The sequence below is a fragment of the Notamacropus eugenii genome, chromosome 3 (genome assembly GCF_028372415.1).
Source record: "Notamacropus eugenii isolate mMacEug1 chromosome 3, mMacEug1.pri_v2, whole genome shotgun sequence".
Classification (NCBI taxonomy): Eukaryota; Metazoa; Chordata; class Mammalia; order Diprotodontia; family Macropodidae; genus Notamacropus; species Notamacropus eugenii.
In genome coordinates, this window is record NC_092874.1 from 372287622 (window position 1) to 372311444 (window position 23823).

Here is a 23823-nt window from a genome sequence, read left to right on the forward strand (position 1 = left end):
CTTTCCTGTTTACCTTTTCATGCTTCTTTTGATTCTTGTATTTGAAAGTCAAATTGTCTATTTACCTCTGGTATTTTCAAAAAGAACGTTTTAAAGTCTTCTATTTCATTGAATATCTATTTTTCCCCTGAAAGAGTATACTCAGTTTTTCTAGGCAGATGATTCTTGGTTTTAATTCTAGCTCCTCTCTCCTCCAGAATATTATCTTCCAAGCCCTTTGATCCCTTCATGTAGAAACTGCTAGATCTTGTGTTATACGGACTATATTTCCACAATTCTCAGATTGTTTCTTTCTGGCGGCATGCAATATTTTCTCCTTGGCCTGGGACATCTGGAATTCTCCTAGGAGCTTTCCTTTTAGGATCTCTTTCCAGAGGCAATTGATGAAGTCTTTTCATTTCTATTTTACCCTGTGGTTCCAGGATATCAGGGCAGTTATCTTTGATAATTTCTTGGAAACTGATGTCTAGGTTCTTTTTTCGATCATGGCTTTCAGGTGGTCTGAAAATGTTTAAATTATCACTCCAGGATCTATTTTTCAGGTCAGTGATTTTTTCAGTGAGTTATTTCAGATTGTCTTCTATTTTTTCATTCTTTTGGTTCTGTTTTATAATTTCTTGATTTTTCATAAATCCATTAGCTTCCATTTTCTCCATTCTAATTTTGAAGGAATTATTTTCTTCAATAAGCTTTTGGACCACCTTTTTAATTTGGCCAATTCTACTTTTATTTATTTTTTGTTACATTAACTGTTGATTTATTTATTTGGTTTTTCTTTTTCATTTACATTGTTGTTATTGTGCATATTTTAGGGAATTTATTTAATTCATCTTGTATCAGTTCATATAGATCTTTTTATGCTTCTCTCTGTTCATCACACTTATCATGTCTTCAAATTTTTAATATGTAATTTATTTATTTTTCAGTTTTCAACATGATTGAATGTACTTTTTTCCCTCCTGAAGTATTATACTCAGTTTTGCTGGGTAAGTGATTCTTGGTTTTATTCTTAGCTCCTTTGACCTTCAGAATATCATATTTCAAGCCCTTTGATCCCTTAGTGCAGAAGCTTCTAGATCTGGTACTATGCTGATTGTGTTTCCACAATACTTGAATTGATTCTTTCTGAATGATTGCAATATTTTCTCCTTGAACTGGAAACTCTTGAATCTGGCTACAATATTCCTAGGAGTTTTCCTTTAGGTAACTCTTTCAAGAGGTGACCAGTGAATTATTTCCATTTCTATTTTACCCTGTGGTATCAGGGCAGTTTTCATTGATAATTTCTTGAAAGCTGCCTTCTAGGTTCTTTTTTGATCATAGTTTTCAGGTAGAGCAATAATTTTAAAATTATCTCTCCAGGATCTATTTCCAGGTCAGTTGTTCATTTTGAGGGTTCTGTATGAGTATGGTTATAGCAACAGCTTCTCCTCCCTATTACAGGGATTCTCTGGAACAAGGATGTGAACGGGACATGGGATTCCCAGTATGGGAATATGGGATCCCCAGTAGTGAATCTCCTTTATCTTTGTCTGTGGATGAAGGTTCATGGCTTTCCACTTTACTCCTTGGAGGCTATGTAGACCATGAGGTCTACCATGCTGTTGCTGTAATCATACACATTGTCATTCAAAGAAATGAGTTTGACAAAATGGTTGTTGAGGGCAATACCAGTGCCAACATCAAAGGTAGAAGAGTGAGTGTTGCTGCTAAAGTCACATGATACAACCAGGTCCTCTGTGTAGCCTCAAATGCCCTTCAAGGTTCCCTCTGATGTTTGCTTCACCACTTTCTTGATATCATCATATTTGGCAGATTTCTCTGGGCATCGGGTCAGATCCACAACAGGTACAGTGAGAGTAGGAACATGCAAGGCCATGACTGTGAGCTTCCCATTCAGCTTCAGTATAACCTTGCCTGCAACATTAGTAGCACCAGTGGAAGCAGGGATTTTGTTTTAGGCAGCACCATGTCCTGCATCATGCCACAGCTTACCACAGGGGCTGTGTATTGTCTTCTGGGTAGCAGTAATGGCATGGAATGTAGTCATGAGTTCTTCCACAATGCCAAATTTGCCATGAATGATCTTGACCAAAGGGGCTAAGCAGTTGGTTGTACAGCAGGCATTACTGACAATCTTAAGGGAATTATCATAATTCTCATGGTTCATTCCCATCATGAACATTGAGGCATTAACAGATGGGCAGGGATGATGTTGTGATTGACTCCACCCTTCAAATGAACCCGAGCCTTTTTCATAGTGGTAAAGACTCCAGTGAACTTGATAACATACTCGGCTCTAGCATCTCCCCAATTAATATTGGTTGGATCCTGCTCCTGGAAGATGATAATGGCTTTTCCATTGATCACCAGCTTCCCATTTTCAGTGCCCTTGAATTTGCCATGAGTAGAATGATATTGAAACATATCAACCATGTAGTTGAGTTCAATGAAAGGGTCTTTGATAGCCATGATGTCTATTCCACCTGAGGTGAATGCAACCCTAGTCACCAGGTGTCAGATCCATTGACTCCAGTCTTCACCATCTTGTTTCAGAGATGTGATTGAATGAAGCAGCAGGACCTGGCACCAAGCTTGGGAGCAAAGTAGCATTTTGCATTGTTGAGAGTATGCTTGTTAAATTATATTAGCTGTGCATTTCTTTTATCTCCTACTAGACTATTTGTACCTAAAAGGCAAGGCCTCTATTTAAAATTAGTATTTCTACCAATATCCATAGTAGTTTTGCAAACAAGAGGGGCTTATTCAATGTTTGTTAAATTTGCTGAATCTAGCATATGTCCTTTTTTCATTCATTCCTCACCAAATTTAAAATGTGTGTGGTATGGCAGATTGCCATGCCTGTTAGGCCATATTGCATTGCTTTTAAATTGCTCCATTTTAAGGGGAATTCTGATCTCCACAAAATTCTGAACTATTCAATGATTTGTTTTACTCCATGTTCCATGCTCATGACAGATCCAGAAATGAAACAGATAACTGTATTTTAGATTCCTTACATTTGTGTCTAAGTCATTAAAAAGTCTTTATCTGCTTGGGAAAATCCTCATTCACATTGTTTACCTTGTTCACTAAAATATTTACCATCCTGGTGGTTGAGACTTGAGGGATGTCCACTCCTCTACATTCATTTCCATTTTTAATAATATCATAAATCTCACTTTCCTGTTTTTGTAATGACTGTTTGACTTTTTCCAGTAGCTCCAATGTTCTTCTTATTTTTTCCTCTAGTAGCAAGTTTCCTTGATCCTCTGTTTTGCTAATTCCCTGTAAGAAAATAACATAGACTTAGTTTTTATTTACAAGGAAAAACTAATAACTTTCTTTTCTTTTTTAAAGAGATGGAGAAACAGCAAAGTTGAGACATTTTTGGGCAAAAGAGCAATTGTGAAATGTTCACAACAAAGAAATATTCTAATTATGTAAGATGTAAAATATTTAAGCCCTTAGAAATATGTTACAGATTGAAGGGAAAAAAAGTTGTGCCAGTAATATTTTGTGAAGTAGCGTGGGATCTTAAAATGAATGTAAGTTTGAGTTTGAATTCATTTTGGGGAGGGGGAGGGCTTTTCATGGAAATTTCATTTAAAATATAAAAATAATTCTTTAAAGGATGTTCCAAAGTTGGTCCATCACTCTCTTTAGAGAATTAAACTGGATTGAGAGACAATTTATAGTTTCTTTTCCATTTCAAAAGCTGTCAATGGTCAAAAAATTAATTGACTGATGGCTCACTTTATGCTAATGATTCTGATCACATTTGGCTAGGTCTCTTCTTGAAAGACAAAGACAATCCAATGCTTGGCACAGTGTCATACACACAATAAGGACTTTATGTTTATTGACTGAATAAGAATGAGAAAAACTTGAAAATGACTTATCGAGACTTTATTTTGATAGCAATATATATTTTTTTAAATAACAGTCTTTGCCTAGGAGTTGGCATTCTAATGAGAGCTTTCAAGTAGGAAAGTAATGAATTTTGAATTCTTGCATTTATACATGATTTAAAAATATAAATATATCATATGGAAAAAAATATCATGCTATTTCAATTATTATGCAATAATATTATAGGAAGGTTACTCTAAATTTTGTTCTTTGACATTATCATCTATCAAGACTACTGCAGTAGCTAGCATTTATTTAATAGATCACTGTTTACAAAGTGCTTTACATATAATGTCGTTTGATCGTCACAACAAATCTGTAAAGTAAATACTGTGATTATCCCAATTTACAGATCAGACAAAATTATGTTATCTCTAAGCTTCAGACATTAAATTTTTTAAAGCTATTTCACAACTTTCAGTGTACCAAAAATTCTGCTGGATAAGAAAGTGTGGAAGGACCAGTATTGGTGGTGATAAAGGAGGTAGGGACCAGAACTGCCCACCCTGATAAAATCATGGAATTATCAAAGAAGTTCAAAAAGTCTCCATCTTTCCAGCATCTTCCTATGCCTGATTTTCCTTTGGCAGAGATAAGCCAGTGTAATGCAGCAAAGAGTCTGCTGTCCTCAGAGTCCAGAAGATCTGGTCAATTACCCCTAGATATTTATGAACTGTGAGACCCTAGACAACTCTCTTAAACACTGCGAACCTCAGTTGCATCTGTAAAATGGGAATAATAATAGTACTAACTTTACAGGATTGTTAGGAAAAAAGAATCATGTATATAGAGCTCTTTTTAAACTTTAAATAATTCTATATAATAGGATATTATTATCTTTAGCAACATAAAAAGGAAGTACTGAACTGATGCTTTGGAAAAAGCATTAATGGACATAAAAAGTCTGTCAATTTTTTTTCCTAATCATAAACATTCCTCTTAGTGTTTGTGCTAACGTTAATATTTTCAAAGGGATACACACCAGAAGTTTGTGTGGAAAGTATCTCTGATTTTTCTATGTGCTTCATCTGCCACAAAAAGAATTATTACCTGGTGCTTCCACCAGGTTAGCAGTTCATTTGTAATTTTATTACAATATATAGGATCACAGATCTAGATCTGGAAGGAACTTCACAGGTCATTTGTGAGTTCACAACCCCTCATTTTACAGATGAGGAAACTGAGGCAAATAAGATTAAGTGACTTATCCAAGGTCACACAGCTAGTGTCTGAGGTGAATTTTGAACTCAGGCCTTCCTGACTCCAGGTCTCGTGCTCTACTCACTGTACTTCTAGCTGCCCTAACTACTATAGGGTTTCCATAAGGTGGAGAAATGATTTAGGAAATTGGACAAGTATTGATTTGGTGCCTGTTAGGTACTAAGCATCTAAGGCAGAAAAGAAGTCTGACCAAAAATATTGTTCACAACAGGACATTCGTTTGAGTAAGTAACAATTTCAGAACTTGTGTTGAACATGGAACAAAGGGGATGTGATGAATAGAAGTTAAGCTGCTTGAGAGCAAGGACTGTTTTTGCTTGCCTTACATTCCCAGAGCTTAGCACCTCATCTGTTTTTTTGGAAGTGCTTCATAAGTGGTTACTAAATTGAACTGGAAAAGAGTAAATAAGCAATTACTGAATATTTCTACAGAAGCCCATTGCCACAATCTCATTTGTAATCCAAATCCCTTACTGATTTTGCCTTTTTCATTGTTGTTATTTAACATCAGATTTGTCACAGACGACTTTGTAAATAATGTCACTCTTTGACCCACTTGTCAAAAGTGCATCTTGGCAACATTAGACTTTTCAACTTGGATTTTACTCCTCTTTTTACGAAGATACCGATACAATAATGGACGAAGACAAGGAAATAAACTGATGTAATAGCATTGATTGAGTAACTAATATGTGCTTAGAGTCATGCTTCATGATTGGTTAGAAAACTCAAGCTCCCAAAGAGCTTCTAATTAAGTTGGGCAACCAAGAATTGTCAGTAATTAATTATCCAAGAACGTTTAATTAAGTTACTGCTATAAGCTATTATAGAGTGAAAGACTTTTTCTTTTTTGAGTGGAAAGAGGCTCTACCTCTGACTAACCATCAGACCACACTCAATAATCCTGATGCCCTTAATTCCTGACCTGACCAGCCCTCTTTCCCCACCCATGCCAACCCTGCCTGATTGGCAGCTACCTCAGTTCCCTACGACATGTAATCTCCTATGGTCGTTCCTCACTTTATTCTCCCCTACCACTAGCCACCAAACTATTCTCCTTCTCTCCCCAAAGTTAACACTTTCCCATTCTATAAAAAGAACCAAATTAATTATCATTGCTATTGGAAAAGATGTGTCTCTGTTCACCATTCTCCTAACTTTCAAAACCAAAACATCCCTCCTTGGCCACCACTCCCTGTGTGTGTTCGGTTTTCAAAATTTACATACGTTAAAGACAGTCTGGACTGTCTTTTAGTTTTCCAGTTTGTATCTCCAGTGTTTAACATAATGCCAGGCACATAGGAAATGCTTAATAAATGACTTTCATTCATTCATCCATTCCAAAAAGTTCTAAGCTATAGTTTTATAACTTTGAACAAAGATGTTAAAACCCTATAAACAAGAAGATCAAGTGAGGTCGACAGAAGGCTAGACTTGGAATCACTTGTGTTGGAGTCAGGAAGACTTGCGTCTAAGTCCTACTCACTATATACTTATTAATTGTGTGATCCTGGCTGAGTTGCTTAAACTTTCTGAGACTCAGTTTACTCATTTACAAAATAACATCAATATCATAAAGTTGTTCTAAGGATCAAATCATTATTAAGTTAAAAACAAAAAGCATTTATTAAATACTTACTATGTGCCAGTCACTATACTAGGCAATGAAGATGCAAAAACAAATAAAAAAGAAAACAAAGCAATACTTGTTCTCAAGGAGCTTATAGTTTAATGGAGGAAATAACACGGAAACAACTAAGTACCAACAGGTTTTATATATATGTAATACATACACACATATGTATGCATATATTTGTACATGTGAAAATTGGAGATGATATCAGAGGGAATATACTAATATTAAGGGAGAATGAGAAAGGTTTCTTGTGGAGGATAAAATTTTAGCTGGGATTTGAAGGAAGTCAAGGAAGAAAGGAGATGGTCTGAGAAGGGAGATAATTTCAGGTGTGTGAGACAGCCAGTAAAAATTCAGAGTTTTGGGAGCTGGAGGGGCCTCCTGATAGGAAAAGCAGCAAGGTCAGTGTCACTGGATTTCAGCATATATAGAGGTAAGTAAGGTGTAAGGATAGAAAGACAGAAAAGAACCATGTTGTGAAAGGTTTTATAAAACTGAGTAGAGGATGTAACTTTTGATCCTGTAGGTAAGAAGGAACCATGGAAGTTTAATGAGTGGGAGATAGTCAGGATCAAATGTGATAGCATTTCTAAAGTACTTTACAAGTCTCGAAGTATTGTTACCTGCACATTTTGTTGTTAATAGTCTCACTTTCAGTATACACCATTAATTACATTCTATTAAAAACCCTAACACCACAAGGATACTTAAATGATGTGGGCCTGGCCTCAAAGCCCCTTTAACTTATTTGGATTATTTGCAAGACTATAAAAAAAAAATTACTTTTTCAAAACCATCTGCTAATTCTGGCTCTGCTTCAGTGCTGGAAATCCAGGATATAACTTTTTCTGATGATAGGCTTTCATTTTTCTGGACATTTGGAAATTTCAAAATCTCCTGGATATTTTCAAGTGCCAGTCTGGTCGCCTTGATTTTTTGTACAGCTAAATTGAAAGGAAAGAAGCAAAATAAAATGGAAGAAATAATCAGATGAAAAATTTGCATAGCATTTAGAGGTTTGCCATTCATGAAAATGTCTCCATCTAGAATTTAGTCACACATACTGATGTCTGGCACATAGAAGGTGCTTAATGAGTACTTATTAACATTGGCTTATTTCTAAGGCTAAAAAAATTCAATAAATTTAATTCACTACATATTTATCAAGTACTTACTATGTGTCAGGCATTGTGCTAAATGCTGGGGAAACAAATAGGAAAAAGGGACCGTTTCTGTCTTCAAAGATCTTACTGTCTAATGGGAGAAAACAATCAACAACTGGAAGCTGAAAAAGGGTTGGGGGTAGATGCTACCAGGGAGTACCCTACACAGGGCCATGCTGTTCTATGGTGTGGAGCCAAAGCCAAATAAAGATGCTGATGAAAAATGGGGTTACCAGGAAGGTTATGAGCATTCTATAAAGAAAGGCTTTGGGAGGAGTTCAGTGCTGAGCCCTTGAGCTCTCCAAGCAGAGTGTACAGACAGCTAAGGGTGAACTGAGAAGATGTTGGACATCAAAACCTGAGTCAGTCTTTTTGTGATGATGAGATTTCAGGCAATTAGCTTATATCCTGGGCAGGGCATGTAGTTCCCTGGAGTTGAAGTCATATTTGAAAAAGATGGCAATGATAATTTACTTTACATTGAGACTGCTCTCTAAATACCTCTCTCATGCAGAGAGTTTATTCTCTATTGTCATAGAATATAAAACAGGGAAAGACTGTATTATAAGGAAAAATAAGAATTATGTCTATTATTATTTATTAACACAACACATTATTTATTAACATGCTGACATATTCTATTGTCATAGAATGTAAAATGGGGAAAGACATGGAAATGTCATGTAAAGAAGAAGAAGAATCATACCTATTATCATTATTTATTGATTTATTACTTGATAAGGTTAAAACATCTGGTTTAAAAAAGGCTATATTCCCTGTCCTCTAGGAGTTTATGCTCCTGGGAGAAACAGTGAAGGACACCTTCCCTTCCCCATCCCCAATACAGAAATTACTTTGTGTTCCTTTTTTTACTCCTCTGTTTTATACAATATGTTCCAACCTTACTTTCTAGCCTTACTATATTATTCTCTGTGCACAATGTGGTTCAGTTAAACTGACCTACTTACTATGGACCTACATACTTGCTTCAAATATGACATGACATCAAAGGGTCAGTAAACTCAGATAAGTATACTACGAAGCTGGAAGCAGTGGAGACAAAAGAGAGATCCAGACAAAATCCATCCCCAGCTACAGGGAAATAAGAGGAGAAAGTATCTAAGACTACTAAACACTTTCAGACTTACTAATTTTTTACCTGACTTCCCATTATTTCTTTAAAATATTACTTAGCACCTTAAGTTCTGTGAGTAAGAGAACACACAGCAAAACAAAAATTAATATTATAAAACTTACTAAATAAAAGCTTTTAATAGAGGAGGCTATGGTGTAGTTGGGAATACAGTACAATTGAATTCAAGTCTCACCTCTGAAACTTTTTAGTTCTGTGATCTCAGCAAAGCATATAATTTCTCTGAACTTCAGTTTCCTCATGTGACAAGTGAAAATAATGCTACATGTACAATTTACCTCCTCCCAGGGCTGTTGTGAGGATGACGTGAGCTCATATATGTGGTATGCTATATATACGTCAGGTATTACTATTACGTTATTATGCAATATTAAATTGTTGTGCAGTTCTAAGGGATAAGGAATGTAGATGAACCACTAAAAATAGTCCTTCAATGGTGGGAAAAATCATAGGTTTGGTACAAAGAACTCATTGAAGAAATTGCAACGTATAGACTTTACTTACTCACAGCATGGTGAGTATGTAGAAGATCCAGTTTCTGAGCAAAAGTTTCCAGCAGCCAACTCTGTAGAAGACATATTTCAAAAGAATGTAGTTGAAATGTAATTATGTTACTGCTCCTTCCAGATGAAATTCTTAGCATCATAATTTTTAAACCACACTCAAATCTAATTTTGAAATCGAATTCTACTTGAATATAATGTATCATATTTTATCTTAGCATTCTTTAGGTCAGAGTTTCAACTGATTTTTTTGCTTTCTGGTTTTAAGCCAATCCATATCTAAATACTATACAATGATTGCTTTTTGCCCCTGGCTAGAATATTGTGTGCTGAGATTTTGAGTAGAGTGACAAGTTGATGGTAACGTTTCTACTAGTTTTATTTTTAGTCAAGGTAAAGAAGGGATAGAGGGTGATCAATCATTCCTCACAAGCTCTTGCACATAGAGAAGCTTTGATTCTCACTACAAAATCCCCTTTGACTGGGTTTTGATTGTCACTGTTTAGGCATTTTTAAATCCTATTGAAAATACTGTACTAAACCCAATAGGCCCTTTAGTATCTGAAAACAAATGAATAAAAAGATGAATATCTTGGCTGTGTATGGCTACGTTAATCCTTCTCAGATGCTTTTTTTCAGGGCCAGTCCTAGGCAAATTACAAAGTAAAACATAGTCATCTTTAAAAGTCCTGACTTCCTATTTTCTGGTCCCTATCATGTTTTTTGGAATTCTTTTTCTTTTCTCATTCCACTACTCACTGGCATGCCTAATGCCCTGATGCTTTGACTATTACTTTCCTTGTACATCAGATAAATCACTAAAACAGGTTTGGTTTTTTTCCCATACCTATAATTATATGTGTGAAGAACTCCTAGCGTGGAAACTCTCCTCTTCAATGCAGATCAGGAGCGCATCTGTTATTTAGATTGTTTCATGCACTTACAGGTTAAATAACTTGCCCACGGTCAAAAACATAGTATGCATTCAAGGCAGGACTTGAACCTAGATCTTCCTGACATGTGAGCCAGAGTCAGCCCTTTGTCTGTTATTCCATGTTGATTCTTACTAGAAACTTAATGTAATTTAATATGCTTAGCCAGTTAGGAGTAAATATATTTTTGGAAAAAAGAATATTCTTTAATAGTGAAATTTCTGCCACTGTACCACTCAAGAAAGTCTGTCTTCACAGCGCCACTGAAGTCACAGCATGCATACGACCACCTATTCTACCTACACATAAAAAAGTAGATTTGTCACATACTTATTTTAAAAAATACTTACTAGAGGAAAATATTTGTGGAATTATTTTATTATAGCACTATAGAAGAATATTATGTTCACATGTGCATTATGTTCTAATGAAATATCAAATCATAAATACCTCTTTTTTTCTTTCTCTTTCTTTCTTTTTCTTTCTCTTTCTTTCTTTTTCTTTCTCTTTCTTTCTTTTTCTTCCTTCCTTCCTTCCTTCCTTCCTTCCTTCCTTCCTTCCTTCCTTCCTTCCTTCCTTCCTTCCTTTTTTCTTTTCTTTCTTTCTTCCTTTCTTTCTTTCCCTCCTTTTTACTGTGATAGGATAACTGAGTTTTGAAAGCAGTATCTTTTAAACTTAAGACCCATTTGAAAATTCTATGAAAGGATTTTTTTCAATCAATATGGGTTTCTAAGTTGGAAACATGCAAAATAGCCTGTGGAATTCTTGAAGAGTGTATGTGAGAAGCAAGCTACAATGCAATGATCACAGTCTTTTAAAATGCAGTTTCATGATTCTATTTCTCAACTCTTTCTAAATAGTGAATAGGGAAAAGTAAATTTTTGAGGCAACCCAATTCTGTTTTGTAATATGTTACAAACAACGTTACTTGCAAAAGTATTTTGCCTGGCAGCTTGATAAAAATAGAGTCAGAAGATCTTCATTTGAGTCCTGAATTCTTATTTTTCCTTATTATTATTGTATGTGTATCTTTGGCAAGTGATATCATCTTCTGAATTGTAGTTTCTTCTCTACAAAATGGAGACTTTATGTTTGCTGTTTCTAGGGTTATTTTGAGGACCAAATTAGACCATATATGTAAATAAGGGATTATATAAATTTAAATTAATAGTAAGAGTAGTGATAACATTCAGCTCTCTAAGACTGGGTTTTCTGATCTGTAACATGGATATTTGCACTATCACCTTCATAAAGTAATATGAGGAAAGCTCCCTATAGATACTATAGTGATAACAGAAATATAAATTATTATTGCCATCAACCATCATGATATTTCTTATAAATATCCCAGTGAGTCTGTCTTATTTCATGTGATTCAGTTGTTAAAGACAAGTTTTAAAATATATCTTTCTGCTGTACAATTTGTCCTCAGCTCCCTGTCAGATTCTGCACTGATCAAATCTAGCAGTGCTGGTAACAACTTAGAATAAACCAATAAACACAAAATATGTATTCCTAAAGATTTTATTAGGTAGCAAAGTTCTCTTAACTAAGAAGTTTCTTCTATTCTAGCAACCTCTCCATCACACGCATGCACACATGCTCACACATACCCCATTACATACACTCATTCATCAGATAGAGGGAGGGAAGGAAGGCATTCAAGAGAGGGAACAGTTCGTTCATTATGATGTCAGTGTTCAAAAAGACACCTTAATGAAGAAAGGACACATTTTCAAATTCTCCTTAATGCTTCTAATAAGGTGTTCCAAGTTCATTTGGCTACTTCTTTCCAGGTATGCATCTCAACAAATGGTAGTTAATAGCTGAGGCCACTTTCTTCCATACCTGTTCCTCTTCTAAATCTCAGGTTCAATCCATTGGTGAGATCACACAGCAAAGTCAAATCCTGAATCTGAGGACTGCCAGTAGCTGGTGAGACTAAATAGACATATTTGCACAGTCTTTTACAGTTAATAGAATTCAGTCAGCTCTCTTGCAATCTTGTCTCTTTGAGATGTCTTCTATCTTATCCTTTTTTCTGGGCCTCAACATCTAGCTGTCATAGTCTGACTGCAGTTTTTCTGTCTTTATCTGTTCACTTATTAAGGTTACTTCCACAGATCTTTCACAACCATAGCCACATACACACCCCACCCCTCCTACCTCTCCACGCCAAAAAAATCTAATCTGACTCTGTATCACACAAACTCATGAAGATCTTTGAGCATTTCAATCTAAACAGTTTTTAACTTGCCCTTAACGTGTACTTTTAAGTCAACTATTAAAAAAAAAATCAATCTTAGTTGACATAAACATTCTTCTGTAAAATCATGGAATTTAGAGATGAGAAACAGCATAGAAGTCATTTAGTTAAGCTACTTTATTTTACAGTTGAGGCAACTAAGGTCTGGATGGGTTAAATAACTTGCCACTGGTCATAGAAGCAATTAATTTCAAAACCAGGATTTGAACTCATCTACTTGGGTTCAAAATCCCAAAGCAAGCATTGCCTCCCTCTACTTAAGTTATCCTCCATTTTCTCATTGTGGCAAAAAAATGATCTTGTGTTCTTCAAGACTGTTTAAATAGGATCTAAATTCTGGCAGGTCATTCTAAGTTGTAAAAGCAGGAGCTATGGGCCTAGATCCTATGCTCAGTATCAGAGATACAAATAAAAGTGCTTTACATAGCTCATCTCCTCAAGAAACTTATATTCTAATGGGAAAAGACAATATATATATATATATATGAAAATGAATATATAGATAGATATAGATATGGATATAGGAGGATACAGGAGAAGGGAGGAAAATACAAGACCTTGCGTTGTGGCTAGAGATGTCTAGGGATTGCTAGAGATGCCGGAACCAATCAAGATAAATCCAAATCTTTGAAAGTTTCTCTAAAATCATTATTCTACTTTATTATGCATATCTGTTAGAAAGCTTTTTTCTTTTTTTTTTTAAATAGAAGTGTGAGTGGGAGAGAAATGAATCCTTGTTAATTTAAACCAAAGCAGCATAACAGGGGCCCACCAAAGGATTCTGGGTGGCTGGTGAATAATGTAGAGGCTGTAACTGTGGTTCAGATCATCCTCAGGCCCCAAGACAGAGCTAATAGGGCTCACTGGACCTTTAAGATGTGATTTAAGAGGCCTGATACCCTTCAGCAGACCTGCACAATGTACTACCTACAGGCAGTGTGTCATACAGGCCTGATTTAAACAAAACAAAAATACAAGGTCAAAATTTGGCCTAGGAGAGCACAAGGAGATTCCAGGGCCTTTATCTAAGGGCTGGCCTAGTAAAATTTAGAGAAGCCCATCAGGTTATGAAATTTAGGGACCACGGTACAGCCTAGTCATGAAACTACTGTTTCTTGTATTTACCCCTGACATATCAAAATTACTTTTTAATTCCCTATAGTATGTGCTTAATAGAAACTTATCGATTGATTGATCTAATCATAATCTTCCTACTGAGAAACAGTAGTCAGGACGACCCGTGTTCTAAACCCACCTCTCCCATATTACTACTGGCTCTAGGTGCCATTTATTTTTCTCTCCCGGTCAGTGCTGTCTAAATTGCAGAACAACATTAGTAGAGAGCTTTTTGAGTTGTATTCCTCCATACCAGTAATATCACAGATCAGTCTAAAAAAAATCATCGTAACTATCAATTGTGAGTCAAACCAGCTAGTGATTGTTCTCCACAATAGTTCCCACAAAAATAAAGTTATCCTCAGTTTGAGATAAGATAAAGAATATGTAGACAAAGCAGAACAAAGCAATATTTTACTTTTTCTTACAAAGGTTTTTTCTTTATTCTTCTCAGTGGAGAGGAAGAGAAAGTAAATGCTTGTTCACAGTTTTAAATTGTGTGTAGAGAAATAAAAGGTATAAAATCCATCTAAAGACAGGGTAAGCTTCTCTTTTATTGGGTTACTAAGTAAAGTCAGGCTTTTGATCTAAATATGTTTGTTGAATTGTTGTCTTTGGTATATCTGAATTCTGTGTTAAAGTACCATGATGTATCAGGCAGATTCTACTGTATGAAAAATGAAAACTTAGTTACATGCTACATGAAAAAAATCAGTTTCATGGTAGAATTGATATTTACTATTGAATTACCTTTTCTATTTCCCATTTCTCTTTTTCTTGTTTAACTTGCAGGAGGAGTTTGTGCTTTTCTTGCATCAGTTCATCTGTTTTCTCCACCAAAATCTGCACATTTGGGGAGAAAAGGAAGGGAAGAAAGCATGGTACATTAACCTTTTGTTCTTCTAAAGTTAGGTGAATAAAGTTGTTCTTTAGCTTATCCCTCACCCTCTCCCCAAGGTTGTATAATAAACTAATTAACATCTCTAAAAGAATACAAAGCAAAATCTCTTGTAAATAAAGGCAATTAGGTGGGAACGTTGGACTTGAGTCTGAATCCTTCTTTAGACATTTACTAGCTTTACAATTCTGGGCAAGATTTTTCTCCTCCGCTTCCAACTCCTCATCTCCTTTTCCCTCTCAATGAATTTAAATTCCAAATCTGTATCTCCAGTCTCAACCTCTTTTCTGATGTTCAGACACATACAGACAGCTAAAGGATATCTCCAACTCAGTGATCCCCAAGCACTTCAAAGTCAACATTATTTAGAGTGAAAAGAGCACTGGAATTAGGCTAACAAGAACTGAGTATGAATATCACTTTGGTTATTTAGTAATTGTGTTTCTTTGGGAAAATCACTTCTTCTCTCTGGCCTCAGTTTCCTCGTAAGTAATATGAGAGGACTGTACCAACTGACCATTACGGTACAGTTCCATTTAGCTTTAGAAGTATGGCTAAGGCTTTTATATTGATCTTTGAAATGATTTGCTTCCTGACACAAGCCATAATGAACAATTTTGGAACCTGGTACAAACATTCAAACAAGGGCAAAAAACATAAAAGATATCCTCATATAAACTTTAAAAAACAAATTCAACATAGCATATTGTCAGAAGGAGGCTTTTTAGGGGGATACTTCAGACCTTGGGATAGAAGACCCCAAATAGACCAGAATTCCAGAATACTTCTAAATAGGGAGGAGCCACAAACCTTGAGAAATCACCTGTTCTTGGGGGTCATCAGAGAAGGAACTAGTTGGAGGCATGTCTGAGAAGCCTGCCTAGGATGTGGTCTTGGTGGGTGGATGGGAGGAAGTGCCCCACCAGTAGCCTATTTAAATGATAACCCTTTCAAACTAAGTTCCAAGCTCAGTTGTTTCTAACTGCTGATGTGGCAAAAATGTCATCAGGTTCCCTCAACTTCTGATGCCATAGTACAAAACTGTCCCACCCTAGTTAACACTCTGCTTTTGACATCACTAATCCTGGAAATGGAAGCGTCTTTCACCCTGCCTCCCATGTTTGAAACCTTTATGTTATCTTTGCTTCTTCTTACTTGCACTAACCACATCAAATCTAATGTTACCAAATCCAGTGAATTCTGTCTCAAGATTATTTGTCATACTCCTTCCTTCTTCCTTTTCATGTATTAACAGGTCTTTGTTATCCTCTACTAATAGCCTCCTAACAGATCTTTCTTCCTTCCCCATCCAAACTTCATACTATTGCCAGGCTAATCTTCATTATGTATCATATCACTCCTTTGCTTAAATATTTTTCATTGGCTACTTACTTCAAATTCCATTCTCATTCATGACTGTCTAGTCCATCAGGCAGACTGTCAATCACTAAGAATTTATTAAACACAATGGGCCAGGCATAGTGCTAAGTTAGGTCTTACAGAGAAAGGCAAAAACACTATCCCGGTCCTAAAGGACAATCTAAAGGGGTAAGGGAAGGAGGGGGAAGTAAAGGAATTTGAAATTGCAATCTTTCTCTGCTGTCTATTAGCCTGTGTAGAGTGAAAGTCATTAAGTAGTTATTAAATGCCTAGTACATACCAGGCACTGTGCTAGCTAAGCACTAGAAACACAAAACAAAGTAAGAGACAGTCCATATTTTCTTGGAGCTCACAGTCTCATGGGGGAGACAACATGCAAATAAATATGTGCAAGCAAGATTTATGTAGGATAAATTGGAAATAAACACAGGGAAGGCACTAGAATTAAGGGGCAGTGGGAAAAACTTCCTGTAGAAGGTAGGATTTTATCTGTGACTTGAAACCAGGAGGTGATTATGAGAATGGAGACTCTTCCAGGCAAGGGAGACAGACAGTGAAAATTCAGACAGTGAAGTATCCTACTGAGGAACATCAAGGAGACCAGTGTCAATGGATTGCATATTACAAGCCAAGGCTTAAAGTGTAATAAAACTGGAAAGATGGAGAGCAGAGGCAGATTATAAAAGGCTTTGAACCCCAAATGGAAGATTTTATATTTGATTCTGGTGACAATAGGAAGCCACAGGAGTTTATTGAGTATGGAAGTGATACTGTACTTCAGGAAGATCACTTGGGCAGCAGAATGGAGGATGGACAGGAGCAGAGAGAGCCTTGTGGCAGGCAGATCCACCAGCAGGCTATTGCCAAAGTCCAGGAGAGAGGGGACGGGGCCTGCAGTAAGGTGGTGTTGGTCAGAGGAGAGAAGGGACATAAGTGAGAGCTATTATGAAGGTAAAATTGAAAGACCTTGGCAACAGATTAGATTTAAGAGGTGAGAGAGATTTAAGAGGTGAGGAATTGAGAATGACACCTAGATGAGCCTAGAAAACAGGGCAGAGTGGCTAGAGAATCAACCTTGTAAGGAAGACTATCTGGGTCAAAGTTTGACCTCTGACATTTATTGGTTAGGTAACCGTGGATATCTCACTTAACTTCTCAATGCTCTGGGCAATACTTTTAGAGAAAATCCAGACTTGCAAAAGTAGAGATATTATCTTTACCTGGGAGTTCTCCGTACCAATGAAATCACAGGTTCATTGCCTATGCCTATATATGTTTACACAATTTAATGGCACTTGAAAATAAAAGGTTTCCTTTGCTCTCCTGGGTGAAGTTTACATGCTTACTTTACCTTTATTGTATCTTGCCAGGATCTGTTTTTCTTGTCAACTTGCTCCTGGTATGCTTCGAATCTCCCTCTTAGTGTCTTTATCTTGCTGCTGAAGACATTCTTTAGAGCAGAAAAAATATTTCAGAGCCTTCCCATTGCAATAGCCTGGAACTGTTTGTTATTCGTTTTGACAGGCTGGCTATAAGCTATCACTTAATAGGATCCTATAGGACCCTTTATGAATGCCCTGGCATCTTAACCTAATAGGTAACAACACTCAGAGTTAAAAATGACTTCTAACCTTTCTCTTTTCTACATTGATGTTAGCCCATTTCCTTTTTATTGTTCTACTGCAAGTGACAATGAAGAGAAGTTATTAACTCTGTACCTCCTAACACTCCATGTACTTGAAGATGAAGAGTAAGTCACTCTTCAGCCAAACTGTAATCACCACCTGCCTTAAAATAAATAGTAACAGGAGAGGGCATCTCTTGTTTTAATCAATGTGCACACATATCAGACTTGGAAAGGTTACCTTTTGGCTTCAAAAATCTAATCTGAGTAGCTTAAACACAGAGCTTTAACAGAAGTTAACATTAAACATAAAACCCCAACAGTCCTCTGTACACATGTATTTTGGTTCTGATGATCTTTCTTGCTCTTTCAAAACTCAAGGGATTTTTCCTTAAATCACATTTTATTTAGTAATTCTCTTTAACTCCTTGTGAGTAAGTAGAGTGATGAATGTGGTGACCAAAACAGTCCACACTTGAGTAGGATGTGAAAAGTCCAAGATCTTTGTAGGCAAATGTTCTATTCATTTTAGTACCCCAGTGACCCTTACACTGATGCATGCTTCTCAGTCTTCTTCCCTTATTTTTTCTTGACTCTTAGCAAAGTTAAATAATATCACAGAATAACAGAATTTGAGAGTTGGAAGGGATCTCAGAGACAATTTAGTCAAACTAATATCTCAATATAAAATATTTAAGTGATCATTGAGTTTCTGTTGAAGAGGGGAACCCCCTCCTTCTCTAGAGAGTCCATTCCACTTTGGACAGCTCTAATTGAGGAATTTGAAGTTTAATTCAGTAAACAATCACAGAATCACAGTGACAGAATTTGAGAGTTGGAAGGGAATTTAGTAGTCATCTAGTCTAACTTATTTACAAAAACAAAAACATTCCCATTCTAATATTGCTGAACAGTGATCATCCAGCCTTTGTTAGGAGATCTCCAAGGAGGAAGAAGCCACCACGTCTCTTGGAAATCCATTTCATTTTTGAACAGCTCTAATTGTTCTGAATTCTTTTATATCAAATCAAAATTTACTTTTTTGTAACTTTCCTTCTATTTTTCCATTTATCTATCATCTATCTATCTATCTATCTATCTATCTATCTATCTATCTATCTATCTATCTATCTATCTAATTCTGCCCTTTAGGGTCAAATAAACACATCTAAGCCCTCCTTCAAATGATAGCCTTTCAAATATTTGAAGCACCCTTGAATCTTTTCATCATATCATGATACTTTAATATATAACAGAACCATCAGGGTTTTTTTTTTTAATTTTCTGTTAAAGAAGGAATTAACAAAAAGAAAGCATTAAAGAATCATATGAGACAATTTTAGAATCACAAAATTTCAGTTTTGAAAAGGATTCCAGTAGCCATCCAGTCTTCTGATATCATGCCTGAAAAATAATTTCCTTTACTATATATATGTATAATAGTAAGGGAATTTGAAGATCTTCCCTGCCCTGTAATAGGTCCATGTGACCTATTTTGAGCTCTAGCCCAGCCAATAGCTTGAGTTCCATGGTGGGAGGAGTTTGCTGAATAGGTGGAGCAGGAAGGGTTCAGCAGGAAGAGAGAGTGAGGCAGAGCTGAGAGAGCAGAGCAGAGCAGCTAGCATGAGTGAGAGAGGGAGTGATTTTGCCTAAGGGAGTTTGTGGGGAGGTATGAGGGAGGGAAGGCTTGGGGATGGCCATGCTTCCTGTATTGATCATATGTATAGAGTTCTTTATTACTGTGATGGATCTGGCTTTCTGGTATCTGAATAAATCTTTTAGCTTTGTCTTTGAGGAAGAGAGTTTATATTTTGGGAATTTACCCTGGAAATATGCCTGCATTTCCATAGCATCTACAGTATGTATCACATTGATGCTACAATAGGACAAATGGTCAGTCAGTTTTGGCTTGAAGACTTCTTTCTGATGGGGGTGGAGGGTAGGGGACTTGCTGCTTCCCTGGGCAGTCCATCCCACTTTTAGATAACTTCAAATGTTAGGTAATCTTGCATTAACCTCTTTGAAACTTCTCACCCATGGCTCCCACATCTGTCTTCTAGGACCAAACAGAAAAGACAAATTTCTTTACCAAGGGATAATCTCTTTAAATACGTGAAGACAGTGATGATGTATTCTTAATTTGAAGATGGGGAAACTAAGATACATTAAGGGGAAACTTCTCAAAATGATCCAATTAATAAATAGCAGAGCCAAGAAATGAGCCAAGCCCCTTTTTGAAATTAATTGGTTTACATGTTTTTATCTGGAGTACTTCACAGAATAGTCAATATAGCCAATACACACACATATTATATATATATGTTATATTACATATATATATGTATGTATATGTATACGTAGCTTCTAGTTATTTACTGTCTCAATGTCCTTGGAGAAATCACTACGACAGTTTTTTCACTTTTTACATGAAAGTGTTAGGCTCTAAAATTTCAAAAATTTATGAACTCATTTAATCCTATGCCAATGTAAATATGTCTGTTTTTGGGGTGTATGGGTGGACATTTCCCATATGACAATGAAAAGAGCAATATTTCCAATGGCTAAATGCCACCCCATCTTAGGAACTTACAGAATAGTCTCAACTTTAAAGGACTTAGTATAGTATCTGGCATATAGCAAGTGCTTAATAAAAGCTATTTCAACCTTATGGAAAGCTAGGTGGTGCAGTGGTTAGAGCATTAAGTTTGGAGTAAGAAGATTTGAATTCAGACATGGCTTCAGATTTTTTCAGACAGAGCAAGTCATTTATCCTCCTGTTTATTTCAGTTTCTTCTGAGGATAATAACAACACCTACTCCATGGGGTTGCTATGAGGATCAAATGAGAAAATATAAATTGCCAGGCATATAGTAAGCACTATATAAATGCTTATTCTCTCCCCCCCCTTCCTTCTTAATTTGTCATATTTGTCATACACACACAGAAGCTTTCATCTGTCACTATAACATGTCTGAGATTATATAAAAATCCACTATAAATAAATGAATCATATGCCCATTTTCTTAACTTTTACTTAAAACAAATTTCAATCTTACTGGAAGGTTACTTTAACTGAGGACAGCAAAAATATGTCCACTCAAAATATACTCAGGTTATTCTTTTTAGTAGTCTGAGAAACAATTTGTCTTCCACTTTTCCTCAGCTAGGCAGTGAAGTGGAATAATGAATAGAGTGCTGGATCTAGAGTCAGGAAGACCTATATTCAAATCTAGCCTCATAAATTTTCAGCCATGTGATCCTGGGGAGCCTCAGTTTTCTCACAGATAAAATGGGGATAATAGTAGCACCAGTGTTATGAGGATGAAATGGGATAATATTTGTAAGCCACAGTGCAAACTTTCAAGTGCAATATAAATCCTTGCTATTATGATTATTTTTGCTCTTACTAATAGCATTCATCATAAGCCTCAACTATTCCTGAACTTTGCTTGCTGATGCTCCTCTTATACAGCACCTTGTCACTGTATTGCATTTGTCCTCAGGCAGCTGCCTTCATTTCTATCTCTTGTACATCACCACATAATGCATGTACTGCCCCCAGGTAGTCATTCTACTTTTGGACAGCTCTGATAGGAAGGTGTTCCTTAGTTCTTCTTCCTCTTTGGATGTCTTCAAGTAGAAGTTAGATGATGATTTGCCAAGGATGCTGCTAAAACTTTGATTTAGAGATGGGTTGGCCTAAATGGATTCTGAGGTCCTTCCTAACTTCCAAATAAATATAGCTCTTCAAAGAAGAAATGGACTGCTTTGGGAGGTTATGGGTTCTCCACTACTACAGGTCTTAGGGTAAAGACTAGATGTCATGTTGGGAATTTTATAAAAAGAGATCTTATTCACATGTCAGTTTGAGTTTGTTGGAGGCTTCTGAGGCCCAAGATTCAGTGATTATATAAGCTAGAATAGTAATTTGAGGACACATTACATTGTGAAGTCTACAATAAGTATAATTTAAGGTAAATTTTATGCTACCTAATAAATTAGACTAAAGTTATAAAGGAGTTCTAATTCTTACTACAGTATACCAATTGTTTTCATCAGTTACCTTCTCCTCTCTTCTTATTAGCTCGACTTTTTTGGCAATTTGTACATATTTGAGTTGCATTTGGTGCATGTCCTTTGTCATCTGCAAAGATTCAGAAGACACAATATAGGCATGTGTAGCTGAAAAAATACTATAAGACTGTAAACCATGGCCACCAAAATATCTTTCTGTAATCTCATTCAATTCAACCAATATGCACATAGCCCATTTTCACCATATACCTGATGAAGATGAATTTTTTTCTCCCTTCTCAGTTCCCAGAGTTGACTTTTGGGAAAAAACTCTTAAACAATTTGAAGGCAAAGGATACTGCTATCATCAAAAGAATTGTTCTTCCCTGGATACTGAGAGAACCTGGAAAAACTGGCTACCCTGTTTTATTCTGCCATGTTATGTAAACTTTAGTTCTAGAGGCTTGAAGTGGTCAGTGACAGGAATATCAGGAAAAGCAGAGACACTGAAAAGTTAGATCATCAATAAACTGGTTATGGAACAATGAAAATATGCACAAAACATGACTCTTTCTTCCCTGTTGATGTTGATTTTAACTTAAATATGATATACCATAAATATAATTATGGTATTCTAGGAATGTTTATATTTTGTTGGGAAACAATTGACTGTATCAATATTGTGGTCAATATTAATCTTATTATTCATACTCTATAATCAGCTTTTGGTGATATGAAACACAGTACTATTCGGATTAGTGAAGCCCAATTACCTAACTATAATAGGGACTACTGAGCTATTCCATTGAAGATAATGATATGTGAGACATTTTGTAATAGGAAGATTCTGTATCAGTTATTCCATACTGATATCTTAGCGTGGAATATTTATATTAATATTTTTTTAAAACATATTTACCAAAGTGTTTTTCCTCTAATAATGAGGCTCTCATACCTAACAATATCTATACTAGAAATGATAAAACCTGGACTATGATTGCTAATGCTGGGATAATATAATCATTTAAACACAAGCGGAAAATAAATACTATTTGGCTTTACACCACACCAAACAATCAAAAACCAGCCGGTGTCTGCTCACCTCACTCATTATTTACCTTGTTGTTTTTTTTTTTAATTGAATTTTTTTAATCAACAAAAATATGCCTTGGCTCCTTTTCCCCTTCCCCCACTAAAAAAGAAATAAAAAGAAAACATATATTATAAAACATGTGCAGTCAAGCAAAAGAAATTTCTGTGTGGGCTATTTTCCACATGTACACACATATGACTAAAAAAACTACATATGCATGTATATATGTGAATATGTACATATGTATATCCACATATACATAATTATGCATATATATGTGTCATACTTTAAATCTTTCCATTTTCTCTAAGGGGTTAGGTAGCATGCCTCATCCTTAGTCCTCTGGAATTGTGTTTTTTTATTATGCTGATCAATTTCGTAAGTCTTTACAATATTGTTATCATTGTATAAATTCTTCTCCTAGCTCTGCTCCTTTAATTCTGCATCAGTTCATACAAGTCTTCCAGTTTTCTCTGAAACCATCCCTTTCTCATCATTTCTTATAGTACAATAGTATTCCACCATATTTATATGTCCTTTTTATTCAGAAAAACCCCAAACTCTCCCAGTTTTCAATTCTGTGATACTTCAGAAAGGATTATGAATATTTTTGAACATCTTTATTTTGAGTTTATTTTGCTTAGGGCTATTGCCTTCCTTTATCTGCCTGCACTCTAAGTTTCCCTTCTCCCTTTCCCCTCCCCTTCCTATTTCCTTATTGAGTGAAATGCATTTCTGTACCCATTCTGTGTGTGTGTATTCTTTCCTTTTCTGATGAGTTCATATAAAACTGAGGTTCAAGTATCAGCAGCCCCACCTCCTTATCCTTTCCCTCCTTTATGTAGAGTTCTACAATAAAGTGAAATGATTTTCCCTAACCTTCTCTCTTCTCTCCCGTACCACATTTTTATT

At 35.9% G+C, this 23823-nt stretch overlaps 1 long non-coding RNA gene and 1 pseudogene across 1 annotated transcript in view; one reads left to right on the plus strand and one right to left on the minus strand.

The window, feature by feature from the left end:
- Positions 1-1381: 1381 nt before the first annotated feature.
- LOC140497000 (glyceraldehyde-3-phosphate dehydrogenase-like) lies at positions 1382-7707 on the minus strand (annotated as a pseudogene).
- Positions 3510-23823, plus strand: part of LOC140497001 (uncharacterized) — a 74673-nt gene continuing 54359 nt past the window's right edge. Inside the window, exon 1 of the long non-coding RNA XR_011964496.1 lies at positions 3510-3548. This is a non-coding gene — a long non-coding RNA (uncharacterized lncRNA). The remainder of the gene's footprint in view (positions 3549-23823) is intronic.